This window comes from Pristiophorus japonicus, chromosome 23, assembly GCF_044704955.1.
Source record: "Pristiophorus japonicus isolate sPriJap1 chromosome 23, sPriJap1.hap1, whole genome shotgun sequence".
In the NCBI taxonomy this organism is placed as follows: domain Eukaryota; kingdom Metazoa; phylum Chordata; class Chondrichthyes; family Pristiophoridae; genus Pristiophorus; species Pristiophorus japonicus.
The window spans coordinates 45,155,360-45,174,255 of NC_091999.1; the positions used below are offsets into that span (position 1 = coordinate 45,155,360).

General features: G+C 45.1%; 1 pseudogene; it reads right to left on the reverse strand.

The window, feature by feature from the left end:
• Positions 1 to 18,896, reverse strand: part of LOC139235512 (zinc finger protein 665-like) — a 132,841-nt pseudogene that overhangs the window by 2,053 nt on the left and 111,892 nt on the right.

Sequence of the window (18,896 nt, forward strand, 5' to 3'; positions counted from 1 at the left end):
AACTTTCAGAAATTCTTTTCTTTAAAATTTTTTTTTATTGAGGAATTGAATACAGTACCCCAATCTAACGAGAAAATAGTTTGGTGTGTTTTATTAGCATCATTTTCAGTCATTTGGAACCAGGTTACACACGACGATGCCTGGCAAGCAGGTGTGCCTCCGACCAGGTGACCTGGACGTCAGCCTCCCGCCTCACCCCAGAGGCGAGATTTCATCCCTCCATTTATGTATTTATTTGTCTGTATCCCAAATATTAAACTCCAGTCCAGTTACAGGAGTTATCATCAGCAGAAAGAAACTCCAATTGTCAGAATGTACATGGTTCAGTCAGGATGTGATGAACAGCAGATTCCACCCCTGCAGTCAGTTGTGAACTCGCTGGTGTACCAGCAGGGTGGATGACTGAGTGAATCCCTTCCCACACTCAGAGCAGGTGAACGGCCTCTCCCCAGTGTGAACTCGCTGGTGTCTCAGCAGGCCGGATGACCGAAAGAATCCTTTCCCACACTCAGAGCAGGTGAATGGCCTCTCCCTAGTGTGAATTCCCTGGTGTGCCAGCAGGTGCGATGGCTGAGTGAATCCCTTCCCACACACGGAGAAGGTGAACGGCCTCTCCCAAGTGTGAACTCGCTGGTGTGCCAGCAGGTCAGATAACTGAAAGAATCCCTTCCCACACTCAGAGCAGGTGAACAGCCTCTCCCCAGTGTGAATTCGCTGGTGTGACTGCAGGTGGGATGACTGAGTGAATCTCTTCTCACACACGGAGCAGGTGAACGGCCTCTCCCCAGTGTGAATGCGTCGATGAATTTCCAGTTCTGATGGCGACCTGAATCCCTTCCCACAGTCCCCACATTTCCACGGTTTCTCCATGGTGCGGGTATCCTTGTGACTCTCCATGGTTGGATGATCAGTTGAAGCCTCGCCCACACACACAACACGTTTACAGTTTCTCCGCGCTGTGAATGGTGCGATGTTTCTTCAAGCTGTGTAACTGGTTAAAGCTCTTTCCACAGGCAGTGCACTGGAACACTCACACGGGTGTGTGTGTGTTTCGGTGCTTTTCCAGTCACACTGAAATTTACAATATTGTCCCACAGGCAGGACAGACAATTATTTCTCCTTCCGCTTTCAAAGACCGATGATATTCAGGTCCTGATGAATCGATTGACTCCGTCAGATCTTGACGCGATGTTTGGTTTCTGTTTCCTGTCTGAAAATCTCCCCTTCTAATATGCTGTAAAAGGAAATAACAAAACTCATCACTGTCAGTGCAAGACACAAATTCAGGATAGACACATCTCGGGGCCAGGTTTCGACAGGAGTTGCTCCGATTGTTTTGGAGTATCCAATAAATCACAATTCTCCACGTTTAGTTTGTTCCACTTTCAGTCAGTTAGTTCAGTTTCTTTTTCCATCCACTTACGCCCGTTTTGGCCAGTTAAGCAAGTTTAGACAGCGAAAAGTTACTCAAAACTAACTTAGGCCTGAGTCAGTGCTCACTTTTGTACGCTCAGAAAAACCTTGTGGAGACTTTAGAAATCAGGCGCCGATAGCCAGAGATGGCGGGTGGGGGAGGGGTTGTGGAGGGAAGGGAAGTTCGAGGATTTTCCAAAGCATTAAATAGTTCACTTTTAAAAATAAAGAACCATCATCAATAATAAATGATCAATAACTCAATCAATAAATAACATTTAAAAATAAATTAAAAATCAATCAATAAATAAAAAATTAAAGGTTGCTACCTCACCGACTGCAGCACCTCTCCGTTCCGGAGCACTGCGAGCCCTCCAGCAGCACACACAGCCCTGCCTGCCTCTTACATTTTCAAGGTTGAAGAGTTAAAGCGAGGCGCGCCACCGGGGAAGAGTTTGGGCAGGGCCCGCCGCCGGGGAAGAGTTTGGGTGCGGCCCGTCGGAGAGATGGTCAGACGGCCCCATCACGGAGCTGGTGTTTGGGCGGGCCGACAGGGAGGCCTTGAGGTAAGAGCAGTGGCAGTGATGCGAGGCCCGAGGACAGGCAGCGGCGAGGTGAGGGACGGTGAGGCAAGGCGAGGGGCGGCGAGGCGAGGCTCAGGCAGGCAGGCCACTCGGCCCGGGCTAGGGGAAGTGAACATCGCGTCGTTCCTTCGGCCAGGGATAGGGTCGCCCGGAGCCACGACACGCTGGGAGGGCCAGGAGCTACTGTGTACACACACAGACCCCACTGCACACACGGGCAGCTGCCGACACTCTGTTTGGTGCATGGCTGTAGCTCCACCACCCGCTGCTTCTCTTGTGCTCAGCCCAAAGCAGGCCAGATCACCGTGGAGAACCCCGAGGTAAGTATAAGGAACACTTTTCCTTCTGGAAAGTCGGCGGACCTCTCGGAGGTGCACCGTTCTATGGGTCAGTCGAAACTTGGCCCCCTAGTTTCCATGGAACATTCTGTCCTCTCTTGTTCTTCCAAAGCTGTAAATCCCTGTCCCACACATTGTCCCTCCTGCTGTGCTGAAATCCAAATCAACACACAATACTAAACTGTTTCTCCTCCATTCCCAGTTTTCACCACCAATTCCGACTGGGTTCAGAAATACACTCACTGGTACACTTCCTTCTCCTATATGAGTGGCCTCTGGCTGGGTTCAATTGTACACTCACTGGTTCCCCTCCCATGTGTGTGTTGATTCTGGTTATTCTCAGTTTTACACTCACTGGTTCCCCTCCCTCTGCTCCCCTGAAGGTGCTGACTCTGGCTTGGTTCAGTTCTACACTCACTGGTTCCCCTCCCTCTCCTCCCGTGAAGGTACTGACTCTGGCTGGGTTCAGATCCACACTCACTGGTTCCCCTCCCTCTCCTCCCCTGAAAGTGCTGACTCTGGCAGGGTCCAGTTCTACACTCACTGATTCCCCTCCCTCTCCTCCCCTGAAGGTGCTGACTCTGGCTGGGTTCAGTTCTACACTCACTGGTTCCCCTCCCTCTCCTCCCCTGAAGGGACTGACTCTGGCTGGGTTCAGTTCTACACTCAAAGGTTTCTCTCCAATATGTGTCCCATGTGCCCGATCTCCATGTGTGAACCTCGACAGTGAGTTTCGACAGGCTATTCCACTGTCCTCACCTGAGGCCTCACACATGCATTTTCCAGCAGGGTCACTGGACCCTCCTCACAATGGCTCAGTTTCCAAACAATAAGGTGATATGTGGTTATGGGGAGCGGGCAGGGAACAGAAGAACTTAAGAAATAGGAGCAGGAGTAGGCTATAGGGCCCCTCGAGCCTGCTCCGCCATTCAATAAGATCATGACTGATCCAATCATGGACTCAGCTCCACTTACCGGCCTGCTCCCCATAACCTCTGATCGTTTAAGAAACTGTCTATTTCTGTCTTAAATTTATTCAATGTCCCAGCTTCCACAGCTCTCTGAGGCAGCAAATTCCACAGATTTACAACCGTCTGAGAGAAGAAATTTCTCCTCATCTCTGCTTTAAATGGCCGGCCCCATATTCTAAGTTCATGCCCTCTAGTTCTAGTCTCACCTATCAGTAGAAACATCCTCTCTGCATCCACCTTGTCAAAACCCCTCATAATCTTATACGTTTCGATAAGATCACCTCTCATTCTTCTGAATTACAATGAGTAGACGCCCAACCCCCTCAACCTTTCTTCATAAGTCAACCCCCTCATCCCCGGAATCAATATAGCGAACATTCTCTGAACTGCCACCAAAGCAAGTATATCCTTTCGTAAATATGGAAACCAAAACTGCACGCAGTAGTCCAGCTGTGGCCTCACCAATACCTTATATATCTTCAGCAAGACTTCCCTGCTTTTATACTCCATCCACTTTGCAATAAAAGCCAAGATAACATTGGCGTTCCTGATCACTTGCTGTACCTGCATACTATCCCTTTGTGTTTCATGCACAAGTACCTCCAGGTCCCGCTGTACTGCAGCACTTCACAATCTTTCTCCATTTAAATAATAACTTGTTCTTTCATTTTTTTTTATGCCAAAGTACATGACCTCACACCTTCCCACATTATACTCCATCTGCCAAATTTTCCCCCACTCACTTAGCCTGTTTATGTCCTTTTGCAGATTTTTTGTGTGCTCACACATTGCTTTTCCTCCCATCTTTGTATCATCAAAAACCTGGCTACGTTACATTCAGACCCTTCTTCCACGTCGTTAATATAGATTGTAAATAGTTGGGGTCCCAGCACTGATCCCTGCGGCACCCGACGAGTTACTAGTTGCCAACCCGAGAATGAACCATTTATCCTGACTCTGTTTTCTGTCAGTTAGCCAATCCTCAATCCATGCTAATATATTGCCCCTAACCTCCTCAACATTTCCTCATTAGTCCACCCCCTCATCTCCAGAATCAACCTCATAAACCTTCTCTGAACTGCCTCCCCTCTCCACCGCTGAAGATGCTGAATCTATCTGGTTTCAGTTCTGCACTCACTGGTTCCCCTGCCCTGAATTTGCTAACTCTGGCTGGGATCCATTTTGCACTCACTGGTTCCCCTCCCTCCCATCTGCCACTCCCCTTAGGGTGCTGACTCTGGCTGGGTTCAGATATAGACTCTCTGGTTCCCCTCTCATTTCCTGAAGGTGTAGACTCTGGCTGCGATCAGTTCGACAATCACTCATTTCCCTCCCCCATCTCTCTCCTCCCCTGAAGGTACTGACTCTGGCTGGGTTCATTTCCACACTCACTGGTTCCTCTCCCCTGAAGGTACTGACTGTGGCTGGGTTCAGTTCTACACTCACTGGTTCCCCTCCCCTGAAGGTGCTGACTCGGGCTGGGTTCAGTTCTACACTCACCGGTTCCCCTCCCGTGAAGGTGCTGACTCTGGCTGGGTTCAGTTCTACACTCACCGGTTCCCCTCCCGTGAAGATACTGACTGGCTGGGTTCAGTTCTACACTCATTGATTCCCCTCCCCTGAAGGTCCTGACTCTGGCTGGGTTCAGTTCTACACTCACTGGTTCCCCTCCCTCCCCTGAAGGTACTGACTCTGGCTGGGTTCAGTTATATATTCACTGGTTCCCCTTCTCTGAAGGTGCTGACTCTGGCTGGGTTCAGTTCTACACTCACTGGTTCCCCTTCCCCGAAGGTGCTGACTCTGGCTGGGTTCAGTTCTACACTCACTGGTTCCCTTCCCTCCCCTGAAGGTGCTGACTCTGCCTGGGTTCAGTTGTATACTCAGTGGTTCCCCTCCCTCCCATCTGCCCCGTCCCAGAAGGTGCTAACTCTGGCTGTGTTCAATTCCACGCTCACTGTTTCCCCTCCCTCCCCTCTCCAGCAGGCAGAGTTTAGGGAATTAGGAGAGAGATTAAAAAGCAGGACCTCAAAGCTAGTAATCTCCAGATTCCTCCCGCTGTCACGAGCTAGTGACTACAGAAATAGGAGGATAAAGCAGATGAATACCTGTTTGGAGAGATGGTGCAGGCGGGAGGGCATTAGTTTCCTGAGGCACTGGGACCGCTACTGGGGGAGGTGGGACCTGCACAAACCAGACGGGTTGCACCTCAACAGAGCCGGGACCAATATCCTCGCGGGGGGGGGGGGGGGTTGCTTGTGCTGTTGGGGATAGTTTAAACTAGCTTGGCAGGGGGATGGGAACCTGAAAATAGAGTCAGTAGAGAGGGGAGTAAAGCTGGAATTAGAAAGCAAAAAGAAATAAAGTGAGTTTGAAGCAGAGAGGAAACAAGCAGGAAAACAGTGTAAAAAAACAAACTTAAAGGTACTTTGTCTAAATGCACGTAGCATTTGAAACAAAATAGATGAGTTGACGGCACAAATAGATACAAATAGATATGATCTGATAGCCATTACAGAGACGTGGTTGCAAGGTGACCAGGTCTGGGAATTAAATATTCAGCGGTACTGGACAATTGGAAGGACAGACAGAAAGGAAAAGGAGGTGGAGTAGCTCTATTGATAAAGGATGGAATCACTGCAATAGTAAGAAACAATATTGGCTCAAATGATCAGGATTTTGAAATGGTTTGGGTGGAGATAAGGAACAATAAGTGGAAAAAGTCACTGGTGGGTGTAGACTATAGGTCCCCTAACAAAAGCTACTCTGTTGTCAGCGTATAAACCAGGAAATAGTGGGGGCTTGTAAAAAGGGAACAGCAATAATCATGGGTGATTTTACCCTCCATATTGATTGGACAAATCAAATTGGTCAGGGTCGCCTTGAGGAGGAGTTCATAGAGTGCATAAGGGATGGGTTCCTTCAGCAGTATGTAACGGAACCAACGAGAGGACAGGCTATCTTAGATCTGGTCCTGTGTAATGAGACAGGATTAATAAACAATCTCCTAGTAAAGGATCCCTTGGAATGAGTGATCATAGCATGATCTGAATTTGAAATTCAGATGGTCGGTGAGAAAGTTGGATCTCTAACCAGCGTACTAATCTTACATAAAGGAGACTGTTGTAGGAATTAGGCACCTGCTGAATATATAAAACACTAGGCATTAGGCACCTGTTGAATATATCTAAACTCATATAAGTTTAAAGCGGCCAAATATAAAATGGCTGCCCAAGCATGATGGGAACCCCGTTAGTCAAGTAATGAACTGGGACTGAGCGAGCAATGATCGAGCAATGACCCTGTGAGGCCCACTACCAGCAATGCCTGGGATATCAGATAAGCATAAGGAACCAGTGATTTCCCGAGGAAGAGAGCGATAAGCAGAGAACTTGTCTCACATAACAAGGTCATTAATCAGCCCGAGCTGACAAAAACCGAACACTAATCAGCCCGAGCTGACAAAAAACGAACATGCAGTTCCTGAGGTATCAGGGGAATTCTATTGGGGTAAAATAACCTATATGTAATCTATAATCGTTATGATTGGATTGTGTCCAGCCGTAATGGGCTGAGTAACTGTAGTAAACTGTTGTGAAACATATAAAAATCCATGAAACCCTTTGTTCTGTGGAGAGAAGCCTGGATCCAGTCCTGAGACTTCCTCCCCGCTGAGCGTTAATAAAGGCCGCATTGGCGTTGGAACCGACTCTGAGTGTTGAGTGATTATTCTGAGAAAGCATTCACGCTAACAGTGACGTCACGAACAGGATTTCGGGGTCGCTGGATGCCCTTGGAAAAACCCGGGTGAGTATAAAAAACGATTTTTAATTATAAAGGGTGTGGAAGGTGGATGCTGGTTGATCGACACGAGGAGACAGTCTAATATCTCAAACGCCTAGCCTGAATTAAGAGGACTTTTGTCCCACGTGACGGCCAGGAACCAAGTAGGCATAGGGAACACACTTCGACCGTGGGATCGTGATAAAGAGAGACATCTTCCGGACCCAGTAGTGTAATTTGAGATATACCCCGGGGTAGAACCAAGCGGTGTACAGCGGCTAACGGAATCCAAACCGGTGAACAGGGACGGACCAACAGGCAGAGCGGTGGTAGGTGGTCGTTAAGGATACGTAGAGCACTGCGGGATTTGCTTAAACGCCTTTTAAGAATTGTATAAGTTTGTGCAACAGCAGAACTTGTGACCTGACAGTAGCCAGGAGATGGTCTACTCCAAGTTGCGCTAGGAAGAAAGCGGACCTCTGAGAGTAGATTCCTAACGGTACTAGTCCTACCCAGGAATGGCCATGAAAGCAAGTAACCTCGAGTGGGGATCAGAAGGGTCCATTACCCGCCATCTGGCGGAAAAGCAAAAGAAACCAACCGAAAAAATTATTAGAGCAGGATGGGATCCTCAGGAACTACTAGCAAAGCAAAGGGAATGGTGGGAGAAGGAAAAGAAAGACAAAGAGGAAAAGGCAGTAATTTTGATACTGCGAGCACATGTAAAGTTAACAGAGAAAGTTAACCAATATGTGCAAACAAAAAGAAAGCAAATAACTGTTGAAAACGGACACATAGTGTTGCCAGTCCTGACCAGAAATAGCCCAAGTGCACTACCTAGTGAGGAAGATTGGGAATGCCTAGGGAATGAAACGGATAGTTGCGAATCGGTTCAAGGGGGAGTCTTACCACCCCCATATGCCACAATAAACCCGGCCCAGATCGCGCCGCTAAAGGTGGAATGCATACCCGAGATCCCAGCAGGAGCAAGATGTCATGGCAGTCCCGCCATACCCGCACAAACACGAATAACATACACATCGTTGTCCCCCAGGGACACGATGCAGTTGTTAGACAAACTGCCACCCCAATACCCCGCCATAGCAATGCAACCTTCTGGCAGAAGCTCAAGGAAATGACAATTTGCCACCAGCTCCATAATCAAGATATCGCTGGTATAGTTAGGATTAAAATGCCAGAAAACTACTGGGACAGACTACATAATGATAGAGCCGGCCAAAACAATAGGAAAGAAGAGAGACTTTTGTGAACGTCTGTTTTAAACTTTTTATGTTTTCATGTTCCAAAAGCCTAGTTGGAATAGGAATGCAAGTGTCTGTTTATTTCAGAAACAGAGTGAAAGTCTTTTTTTTAACCCTTTGTAGTGTTGTCCTGTATGTGGGAAGTTTTAAGACATTTTAAGTTAGAAACGCAGGTGTGGATTTATTTGGATGATAAGTTACGGAGCTAGGAAATGTACAAAGGATAGGTTTGTTGAGTAAAACATAATAAATACATGGTCCTGGTGGTTAAAAAAAAGAATTTACTTGTCGAAAGAAAACGTGCAATGATTGATTACATTGGATTGAAAGACATAAATTTAGTCTCGGAATGAGATAAAGAATGCCTTTTAAGAAAGCTTCTAGCTCAAAACAACAAAAAAAGGTTTTAAATAAAGATTGAAATTACAAAGTTTGAATTGGGATTTTGAGATATTCAGAGAAGGCACAGAAAATACTGAGGTGGATTCAAAAAAAAAAATTATTAAATTAAATCTGATCAGGTCAAACTCCTGGGCGAGTGGCGAGCTATCTGCGAAGGTGTAAAAGGGACTTTTGAAAAATAACGAAAAGCAGCCCTCAAACCTGGACTCCATTCCAGTTATGGAGAAAAGAAAAAGATAAAGACGCCATTTTGAAAGTAAACAAATGATTTTAAATTAGCAACTTTATGGAGTTGAGGGCCCTCCGTGTAAAATACAAAACCTAATTTGTAGAAAGAAAAAAAAAAGATGTAACGGACTAAATAAGTGCTGAAAAAAAAATGTTTGTGATGGAAAAAATACATAACTTACGAAATGCTAGTTGATGTTTGCTGTGAAAAAAAAAATTATTAGTTTAAGTAGAAAAAGAAAAAAAATTTGGAAGAGGTAAAAAAACACTCAACATTGATAATGATTTTAAATTATGAGAAAGTATCAATGCAGTTTGAAAAGATTTCCAAAATGGACAGTGTTTATCAAGAAAAGTCGCAAATAGTCTAAACAAGCAGAAGGGTTTTGAAGATAACGAGGAAAAAGAGAGAAATTAAAAAAAAAATTGAATTTCAGTAAACAAAATTGCTATTGTATGTGTGGTCTCGTTTTAAATCAATTATTTTTTTTAATTCTTTGGCAAGTACTTGAATTAGAAGTTAAGAAAACATTGGAGTTTACTCTAATGATTTATGCTGTTTAACAGATTCCTAATTTCTAAGCCAGTTTTGAAGGCACAAATACTTTTTATTTCAGATGATTACGTGAAGTCACGTAATGACATGAGGTCTTCTTACAAACCTGGAAAGGAGTTAACCCTTTCAATTGACAGCCATTTAAGATACTGAACATTATTAGTTTGGATTTCTTACTAGAAAAAAAGGACTCACCTAACAGAGGAAACAAAAATAAAAGCAGATCTAGCTTATGTAATAATACTTGCCTGATACAATAAAGAAATATATACTCAAACAAAACAAATTGAAGAGTTAAAAGCTAAGATAAACAGGCTGGAAGAGATAACGGGACTAGACGGATAGTGCAGTGCAGAGCCATAGCACCATCACCTATGGCAATAGAGCCAATGTACCCCACGGGGGGTAGGTGTAGTCCACAAACCCAACCTAACGGTAAAGCAGACAACGTTGTTCGGAGGAATAGCTTTGGCCTTGGTCATAATAGGAGTTTGGGTAATATTTAAGTGGGTAAAGAAATGGGGCGCACGCCCCACAGTTTCAACTCGAAATGGTTCGATTATAACCTTGTGCTTCTGATTTCGCAGTGTGACAGGGATACTCGTAGAGCAAAACCTAACCCATGGTGACGACCAGGCCGTCTGTTTAAAATTACAGATAATACCTACCAGAATGGGAATACGAACGGCACTCCTCGTAATATGGATAGCCCTGCGACAGGCACGTACCCTGGACGACACCGACGGATTGCAGCGCACTCAGGAAATAAACAACTACATGAACTATGCAGTCTTGTTTAATTTAACGGATGGAATGTGCATCCCAGCAGCCAAGGACTGGAGCAAGGACAGGACTTATTTTAATGCACGGTTACAAGTGAATCCTAATAAGAATCCTAATAAGAATAAGAGTATGTGTACAGTGCTCCACGGGTATAAGGAGCAGCTGCATTAAACGGAGGGATGTCAAAGGGCCTGATGAATGTACTTTCGGCATAATTTGCGTGCCTCCGGGACAATCCCAGCAATCGGTCATCCGCAAGAAGGGAATGGGGCTGTGTGGGTATTACGAGGAGGTGGGGGCAGCTGCAATATCATTGTATGTATGTTTCTCACCCCCTCCAACACCGCGCCCCATAAGAACCACTACATTGCCCGAGGAACTGCCTTGTCCCATAACTACTAAGGGACCAGAGAATGGGATTGTAATGTACAACGAAGGGGAATTATTGTATGATAATGTTAAACATGAAATTGTGCCTGCCCTGATCAATATTTCAGGCATCCAGATGCCGGAATACTGTACAGAACAGTCAAGGAAGATGCACAATGTATTAAGTAAAGTTGTAATGCAGCAGGCTGCCGATGCAATGGGTGCCAGTAGATTCCGAGGACAGGGGTCAGCCCTAAGGATAAAGAGGGAAATAGTTAATGATATTGCCACCGTTTTCAATACAGGGACCTCCGTAGTAAACTCGTTAGATATACAAGGGTTAAATGAGAGGGTGGGACAGCTTAGAGGGGTGATGAAGGGGTTATTAGAGAGGCTGGAGTTAAACCAGGAAGACCAAGCCAACCTAGGAAAGGAGGGTGCCGAAATCCAGTTGGATGGTATCTCAGTCTTGGAGGCTCACGCCAAAACTATCAGCCACCTCATTGATAGAGAAAAAAAAGATCCGGGAAAGCAAAGACAGGGGCAACTCTGTCACGCTTATGGTCTGTGGATGGTGGGACAGATACACCACAATCTCGACCAGATCCAACGCGGGGAAGTACCCGATTGGATAGACAGTTCACATTTGGCTCAGTTGGCTAACCAGAGGGGGACACTGGATAATTGTACCCTGAAGGGACTGACTCGAGTATACCAAGCAATTCCAGATTGCCAGATGGGTAGGACTACTGGGATAGGGATAGTCCTGATGATCCCTATAGCAACGCCGGACTCAGGGCCGTTCCCCCTATACCAACTGGAGAATATCGGAGTAATACGGGAAAATGTCTCCATACGTTACTACCTGACCACCAGCTCCGCCGTTTGTCGAGACAACATACTTACCGGGATTTCCCTAACAGATTGCAAGCAAAGGGGGGAGATCACAGTATGCCCTCACCCGGTAGGCCGAGGTGAGCTAGACGAGTGCGGGTTTAACCGAACCGACGGTTGTGTACTAGAAATAGTGCCCGCACACAGACACTTCGCGAGGGCAGGCTACGGAGGGAAGGGAAGATACTGCGTCTCTACCACAGAGCGTTCATTCCAGTATAATGACCTGCAGTGCCCTATACCATGGCCAAACTTTTGCTTTACGCCACTACGACCTGTCACGATCGGGCAAGCGCATATCACCCAGGTTAGGCGCCGGAAGCCCGAAGTTATTGATGTAACCGATCAGCTCCATGATCATTTGTAAGATTATGACGAGCCAGATCAGGTCCCTATCCCACATCCAACCGAAGTATTACGAGAATTGAGGCTCAGGGTGGGTCAATCCGTAAAGCTCTGCAAACTAAAATCAAAGTACCAGAAGAAGATATCGATGTAGACTTACAAAGTCAGCATTGGTGGAGAAAGGTCTGGGACTGGGGACTAAATGTGAACATCCATCCTTGGATTCGAATAATTTCACACATACTGGTAGGGATACAATTGATCTTAGCGATAACATGGGGCATAATGGCCTGCCAGGCATGCAGGCACCACGCACAACGAAGAGGGACCAGTGACCGTTCCCCGGATACTAAACAAGTCTGTCTAATAAGGGGGCTGGAGGATTTGCCCTTTGTCAATCTGATTTAAGCAACCGGGACACCTGAAACCGCGTGATTGGCCAGCACGTTGAGGCAGAGAATACCGGGCCGTGCACAAAATCGAATAAAGGTAGGGCGGTCGGTTAAAAGGGGACTAGGACTAGTCCCTTTACCGAAAGGAGGGAATTGTTGTAGGAATTAGGCACCTGCTGAATATATAAAACACTAGGCATTAGGCACCTGTTGAATATATCTAAACTCATATAAGTTTAAAGCAGCCACATATAAACTGGCTGCCCAAGCATGATGGGAACCCCGTTAGTCAAGTAATGAACTGGGACTGACCGAGCAATGACCAAGCAATGACCCTGTGAGGCCCACTACCAGGAATGCGTGGGATACCAGATAAGCATAATGAACCAGTGATTTCTCAAGGAAGAGAGATAAGGAGAGAACCTGTCTCACATAACAAGGTCATTAATCAGCCCGAGCTGACAAAAAACGAACACTAATGAGCCTGAGCTGACAAAAACCGAACATGCAGTTCCTGAGGTATCAGGGTAATTCTATTGGGTTAAAAGATCCTATATGTAATCTATTATCGTTATGATTGTATTGTGTCCAGCCGTAATGGGCTGAGTAACTGTAGTGAACTGTTGTGAAACATATAAAAATCCATGAAACCCTTTGTTCTGTGGAGAGAAGCCTGGATCCAGTCCTGAGACTTCCTCCCCGCTGAGCCTTAATGAAGGCCGTATTGGCGTTGGAACCGACTCTGAGTGTTGAGTGATTCTTCTGAGAAAACATTCACACTAACAGAGACGATGTAGGTATGAGGGCAGAGTTGGGTAAAGTGGACAGGGAAAATAGATTAAAGTGAAGGACGGTTGATGAACAGTGATGTAAATTTAAGGAGATATTGCACAACTCTCAAGAAAAATATATTCCAGTGAGGAGGAAAGGGTGTAAAAGAAAAGATAGCCATCCGTGGTTAACTCAAGAAATAAAGGACGCTATCCAATTAAAAACAAGGGAATAGAAAGTGGCCGAAACTAGTGGGAGGACAGAAGACTGGGAAGCTTTTAAAAGCCAGCAAAGAATGACTAAAAACATGATTAAGAAAGGGAAGATAGACTATGAAAGTAAACTAGCACAAAATATAAAAACAGATAGCAAGAGTTTCTATAGATATATAAAAAGGAAGAGTGGCTAAAGTAAATGTTGGTCCCTCAGAGGACGAGATCAGTGAATTAGTAATGGGGAACATGGAGATGGCAGAAACTCTGAACAAATATATTCTATCGGTCTTTACAGCCGAGGACACTAACAATATCCCAACAGTGGACAGTCAAGGGGCGACAGGGGGGAGGAACTTAACACAATCACGATGAAGGTGGTACTCAGTAAGATAATGGGACTAAAGGTGGATAAATCCCCTGGACCTGATGGCTGCTTCCTCGGGTCTTAAGAGAAGCAGCAGCAGGGACAGTGGATGCATTGGTTGTAATTTACCAAAATTCCCTGGATTCTGGGGAGGTCCCAGCGATTGGAAAACTGCAAATGTAACGTCCTTATTTAAAAAATGAGGCAGAAAAAAAGCAGGAAACTATAGACCAGTTAGCCTAACTTCTGTGGTTGGGAAAATGTTGGAGTCCATTATTAAAGACGCAGTAGCAGGATATTTGGAAAAGGAAAATTCGGTCATGCAGAGTCAGCATGGATTTATGAAGGGGAAGGCATGTTTGAAAAATTTGCTGGAATTCTTTGAGGATGTAACAAACAGGGTGGATAAAGGGGAACCAGTGAGTGTGGTGTATTTGGATTTCCAGAATGCATTTGACAAGGTGCCACGTAAAAGGTTACTGCACAAGATAAAAGTTCACAGGGTTGGGGGTAATATATCAGCAAGGATAGAGGATTGGCTAACTAACGAAAACAGAGAGTGGGATAAATGGTTCATTCTCTGGTTGGCAACCAGTATCTATGGGTTGCTGCAGGGATCAGTGCTGGGACCCCAACTATTTACATTCTATATTAAAGAACTTGGAAGAAGGGACAGAATGTAATGTTGCCAAGTTTGCTGGCGATACAAAGGATGGGAGGAAAAGCAATGTGTGAGTACGCATAAAATCTGCAAAAGGACATAGACAGGCTAAGTGAATGGGAAAAAATTTGGCAGATGGAGTATAATATTAGAAAGTGTGAGGTCATGCACTTTGGCAGAAAAAAAATCAAAGAGCAAGTTATTATTTAAATGGAGAAAGATTGCAAAGTGCTGCAGTACAGCGGGACCTGGGGGTACTTTTGCATGAAACACAAAAGAATAGTATGCAGGTACAGCAAGTGATCAGGAAAGCGAATAGAATCTTGGCCTTCCTGATCCATGTTTATGAAAGGATATACTTGCTTTTGAGGCAGTTCAGAGAAGGTTTCGGGGATGAGGGGGATGACTTATGAGGAAAGGTTGAGTAGTTTGGGCCTCTACCCATTGGAATTCAGAAGAATGAGAGGTGATCTTATCGAAACGTATAAGATTATGAGGGGGCGGGACAAGGTGGATGCAGAGAGGATGTTTCCACTGATGGGGGAGACTCGAACTAGAGGGCATAATCTTAGAATAAGGGGCCACCCATTTAAAACTGAGATGAGGAGGAATGTCTTCTCTCAAAGGGTTATGAATCTGTGGAATTTGCTGCCTCAGAGAGCTGTGGAAGTTGGGTCATAGAAACATAGAAAATAGTTGCAGGAGTGGGCCATTCGGTGTTTTTGTGACTGGAAAGCTGTTTCCAGTGGGGTTCTGCAAGGCTCAGTGCTGGGCCCCTTGTTTTTTGTGGTATATATCAATGACTTGGACTTGAATGTTGGGGGTATGATTAAGAAGTTTGAAGGTGACACTAAAATAGGCTGCGTGGTTGAGAATTAAGAAGAAAGCTGCGGACTGCAGGAAGATATCAACGTACTGGTCAGGGGGGCAGTAAAGTGGCAAATGGAATTTAATCCAGATAAGCGTGAGGTAATGCATTTGGGGAGGTCTAACAAGGCAAGGGATTACACATTAAATGCTACAACACTGAAAATTGTAGAGGAACAAGGGGACCTTGGAGTGTCGGTCCACAGATCCCTGAAAGTGGCTGGCCAGGTAGATAAGGTGCTTAAGAAGGCATATGGAATACTTACCTTTATTAGTCGAGGCATGGAATACAAGAGCTAGGAGGTTATGCTTGAACTGGTTAGGCCGCAGTTGGAATACTGTGTGCAGTTCTGGTCACCACATTACAGGAAAGATGTGATTATACTGGAAAGGGTACAGAGGAGATTTACAAGAATGTTGCCTGGACTGGAGAATTTTGGCTATGAGGAAAGATTGGAGATGCAGAGTCCATTTTCTTTGGATCAGAGGACACTGAGGGGAGACCTGATGAAAGTGTATTAAGTTATGAGGGGCCTGGATAGAGTGGATAGGAAGGACCTGTTTCCCTTGGCAGAGTGGTTAATAACAAGGAGGCACAGATTTAAAGTAATTGGTTCAGAGGAGATACGAAGGGAAATGTCTTCACCAAGAGGTTTGTGGGGGTCTGGAACTCACTGCCTGAAAGGATGGTAGAGGCAGAAACAATCAGCACATTTGAAAAATACTTGGATGTGCACTTAAAGTGTCATCACCTGCAGGGCTACGGACCGAGAGCTGGAGAGTGGGATTAGGCTGGATAGCTGTTTGTCGGCCGGCACGGATACGGTGGGCTGAAATGGTCTCCTGCCATGCTGTAACTTTCGATGATTTTATGATCTGGATGAAGGGACTGAGTCTAATTTATCCAAATTTGCTGATGATACAAAACTAGGTGGGACAGTAAGCTGTGAGAACACAAGAATCTGCAAGATATATATATATATATATAGATAGACTATGTGAGTGGGCAGTAAGGTGGCAGATGGAGTATAATGTAGGGAAATGTGAGGTTATTAACTTTGGTAGGAACAACAGAAGAACAGAGTATCTTTTAAATGATGAGAAACTTTTAAACGTTGGTGTTTTGAGAGATTTGGGGTGTCCTTTTGCAAGACACACAGAAAGTGAGCATGCAGGTACGCAAGCAATAAGGAAGGTAAATGGTTTGTCCTTTATTGCAAGGGGTTACAGTATAAAAGTAAGGAGGTCTTGCTACAATTGTACAGGGCCTTGGTGAGACCACACCTAGTGTACTGGGCACACTTTGGTCTCCTTATCTAAGGACGGAAACACTTGCCTTGGAGACGGTGCAACAAAGGTTCACAAGATTGATTCCTGGGCTGTCTTATGATGAGATAGTGTGTAGAATGGGCCTATACACTCTCGAGTTTAGAATAATGAGAGGTGATCTCATTGAAACATACAAGGTTCTGAAGGGGATTGACAGGTTAGATGCTAAGAGGTTGATTTGCCTGGCTGGACTGTCTAGAACTAGGGGGCACAGCCTTAGGATAAGTGGTAAGCTATTTAAGACAGAGATGAGGAGGAATTTCTTCATTCAGAGGGCTGTGAATCTTTGGCATTCTCTCCCCCAGAGGGCTGTGAACGCTCAGTGTATTCAAGGTTGAGATAGATAGATTTTTGTATATTAAGCGAATCAAGGGATATCGAGATCAGGCGGGAAAGTGGAGTTGAGGGCGATGATCAGCCATGATCTCATTGAATGGCAGTGCAGGTTCGAGGGACCTTAAGGCCTCCTCCTGCCGCTATTTCTTATGTTGATATCCAGGGGGCTCTAGATTTATTAGTCCCACCCTTTTTCTTGAAGGTAATATACTTCCTCTGAACCCTCATTATCTCCTCATTGAATGCCTCCCACTGCTCTGAGACTGATTTAACTTCAACATAAGAACATAAGATTTCAGAGCAGGAGTATGCCATTCGGCCCCTCGACCTTCTCTGCCATTCAATGAGATCATGGTTGATCTTCTACCTCAACTCCACTTTCCTGCACTATTCCATATCCCTTGATTCCCTTAATTTACAAAAATCTATCGATCTCTGTCTTAAATATGCTCAAAAACAGAGCCTCCACAGCCCTCTGGGGTAGAGAATTACAAAGATTAAGAGTAAATAAGTTTCTGCTCATCTCAGTCCTAAATGGCCAACCCCTTATTTTGAGACTGTGACCCCTGGTTCTAGACTCCTCAGGCAGAGGAAACATCCTCCCTGCATCTATCCTGTCATGCCTTGTAAGAATTTTGTATGTTTCAGTGAGATCATCTCTCATTCTTCTAAACTCTAGAGAATACATGCCTAGTCTACTCAATCTCTCCTCATAGGACAATCCTCCCATCCCAGGAATTCAGTTTGGTGAACCTTCGTTGCCATCCTCAACGGCAAGTACATCCTTCCTTTGGTAAGCAGCCAAAACTGTACACAATACTCCAGGTGTAGTCTCACCAGGGCCCTATATAATTGCAGTAAGACGTCTTTACTCCTGTACTCAAATACTCTTGTAATAAAGGCCAACATACCATTTGCTTTCTTCATTGCTTGCTGTACCTGCATATTAACTTTCAGTGATTCGTGTACAAGGACACCAACGTCCCTCTGAACATCAAGGTTTCCCAATCTCTCACCATTTCAAATAGCTGTTTCGAGTTCACTTTGGCTAAATCACATCTCAGCTTCGTAAAATTGGCTTCTCCCCAATTGAGAACTTTTATTCCTAGTCTATCTTTGTCCTTTTCCATAACTACCCTAATTCTAACTGAATTATGATCACAAGCACCAATGCTCTCCCACTGATACCCCTTCCACCTGTCCAGCTTCAGTCCCTAATACTAAGTCCAGAATTTCCCCTTCTCTTGTTGGGCTTGCTACATACTGGCTAAAAAGTTCTGCTGGTTGCTGACCCCTCTGTTAAGGGAAATAGGTCCGTCCTATCCACTATATCTAGGCCCCTCATAATTTTATACACCTCATTAAAGTCTCCCCTCAGCCTCCTTTGTTCCAAAGAAATCAAACTATTAAGAGGGTTGTTGGGCTGGAGGAGGTTACATAGATAGCGAAGGGTGAGACCCTGGAGAGAGTTGAACATGAGAATGCGTATTTTAAAGGCTGATGCCACCAGCCATCTCGCCCAGCACAGAATGTAACTCACTACTAACAGAAAGGATGTTACTTTAATACTACGAATGCATAATGCGGGGAAATCAATATCTGTCCCTTTAACTAACAGCGTCATGGAAAGAGGGAAATGAATGACCTTTAAACAACTGATTAACTTGGCACTGAAGTGTCAGAAACTCATAATTGGAACTCCAGGAAAACAAAATACTGAGCAATGTTGCATTGCTTTTTTAACAAAAGAAATCTCGACTTAACTTTTAAAAGATAAATTGTTTAACAGGGGTTCACACAGACTCACCCGACAGGCCGACTCAGGATCCACCCCTCAAGCACCACGATTGGTTGCAGAACTCGCTGCTCACTGGGCCCAACGTCCCCTGACCTCTTTCCTGTTGGTTCCCAGGGCAATCAATCATCACTCGCCAACATTATACTGCCAGATTAAGTTGAGGGGCTTGAAGAAAGAAATAAAACAAGACTGTAAACATGAGTGAAGAAATAAAATTAGAGAAGCATGATGAAATAAA